Source organism: Mustelus asterias, chromosome 7 (genome assembly GCF_964213995.1).
Source record: "Mustelus asterias chromosome 7, sMusAst1.hap1.1, whole genome shotgun sequence".
NCBI lineage: Eukaryota > Metazoa > Chordata > Chondrichthyes > Carcharhiniformes > Triakidae > Mustelus > Mustelus asterias.
This window is the reverse complement of record NC_135807.1, coordinates 62727045-62729284: the sequence shown is the minus strand read 5'-3', so window position 1 is coordinate 62729284 and position 2240 is coordinate 62727045. Positions and strand designations below refer to the sequence as shown.

General features: G+C 43.8%; 1 pseudogene; it reads left to right on the top strand.

Moving 5' to 3' along the window:
* The first annotated feature begins 316 nt into the window (after nucleotides 1-316).
* On the top strand, nucleotides 317-523 carry LOC144496181 (U2 spliceosomal RNA; annotated as a pseudogene).
* The last annotated feature ends 1717 nt before the right edge of the window (nucleotides 524-2240 follow it).

The window sequence follows — 2240 nt, the reverse complement described above, 5'->3', positions numbered from 1 at the left end:
GTTTCGTACAGCAAATCCCTCAGAGCAGCTCTGCTTAAGGGTGAATGGTTATTCATTGATACACAGAATAGTCTGAACACGTAGCACATGTCCCATTGTAGGAGCATTTTATATTTACTGCACCTTCACATTACTTTGTTATGACCACTGGATTGGTTCAAACAAGATCACTCAGGCGCTTCACGGAACTGACCAGTCCTACCCAGTCTGACCTATGTGTGACTCTAAATCTATGCCAAGTGATCCCCATTTAAGCATATCAGAGCAACTTGTTAACACTAATACTATTTTGCAACATTCTAAGATCAAACAGGCTATCGCTTCTCGGCCTTTTGGCTAAGATCAAGTGTAGTATGGATCGCCTGCACTTGGTTGAGGTCATTAGGTTACACTGAAGCTTCATATGTTTCATATGAAGCAATTTTTAAAAGCGGCATCTCGGCCTTTTGGCTAAGATGCAAATGAGCCCAAGTCTTGGAGGAGGAACCTCCCCCTTCTCCAATCAGCTTGGCTCATGTAGATCGGGCCCAGGACAGGGTGGTTTTGGTCGCTCGCCCTGTCTTGTCAGCCTGGATCTGAAATGTCTCAACTGATTGAGACTCTGAATTGGATTTGATTTGATTGAATTGGAAAAGTATTAAAAAAAAAAATTCTAGGATCAAACAAAAATAATAATCGACCCAAATCAATCCAAATTGGAGTATAGCTCATAAATTAGAAGCTGATTGCTCCCTTTAAATAAGCTAAACTCAACAACATTGGCAATAAACGCATTAAAGTAGTAGGAGAGGATAAAGTCACAGGTCAAGTCACAACTCAGAGCCAACACCATCCCGTTCGTGTCATGATTTTTCCAGTTACGCACACAGATCCTGAATCAAATGCCAGAGATTACTAAAGATGAATGTGAAAATATGTTTAAGGTATTTCCTGGTGTTGTTATTATCATTCTAGAAGAATAACCTGTCAGTAAGTCTGACCAAGCCACAACCGTGCAGCATCTTTTAAAATTTAGGGATGTGGCCGTCGCTGGCAAGGGCAGCATTTGTTGCCCATCCATAATTTCCCTTGAACTGGCTTGTTAGGCCATTAAGTTTAACGTTTATTTATTAGTGTCACATTGTCACTGCAATGAAATTACTGTGAAAACCTCCTCGTCGCTGCACTCCGGCGCCTGTTCGGGTACACTGAGGGAGAATTTAGCATGGCCAATGCACCTAACCAGCACGTCTTTTGGGACTGTGGGAGGAAACCAGAGCACCCGGAGAAAACCCACACAGACACGGGGAGAATGTGCAGACTCCACACAGACAGTGACCCGAGCTGGGAATTGAACCCAGGTCTCTGGCCGCTGTGAGGCAGCAGTGCTAACCATTGTGCCACCATCAAGCATCAATTACATTGCTGTGGGTCCAAAGGCATACGTAGGCCAGACCAGGTAAGTTCAGCAGATTTCTCGCCTTAAAAGACAGATATTGAAGGTAGTTTCATGGTCACCGTCATTGAGACTAACTTTATATTCTGGGTTTATTACTTTAATTTGAGTTCCATCAACTGCGATAATGTGATTTGAAGCCAAGTCTCCAACTTTGGCCTACAGATTACTAGTCTAGTGACATTAGCACCACCTCCCATCACTTTCCCCAGTTTTCACAAACACCAGCATTACTGCACAACTGTAGCAGGACTTCAATTTAGGAGCTTTAGAAAGTGGAGTGGTTACATGAGGAGGTGCAAGTGTAGCCGGATTAGTGATTCATATCTGTTCATTTTTCATGATAAAGTATTCAAATCAAAATCAAAATCCTCTCCTCACTTCCAAATTTTTCCCTGGTCTTGCCTCGTCTTGTCTCAATGAGCTTCTTCGATTTTCTCCACACCTCTAATGACAGATTGCTCCTTATCCCATGCTCCCTCTACTCCATTGATGGTGGTTGCTCCTTCAGGCACTGGATCTTCCCTCAGAGATTAGATTCCCTGCTCTTTGCCACCTCTTTCCATCTTACTAAAAACTTTACCAATTCATTTTCTCTTTGACGTGGTTTCGATTATCAAGTCTACGGGCACAATTCTCCCGTTTGCACTCTACGTGCAGCCAGCTGGGGAAGAACTGGAGTGGTTCCTGCTGACATTAGCAGCACCTGGCAGGTGGGATCCACCCACCTTAACCATGTAAATTTATGCCTCCCTGGAATCACACTGGCCAGTGCGGCTTTACAGAGAGTGGAGCACCCCAGTCT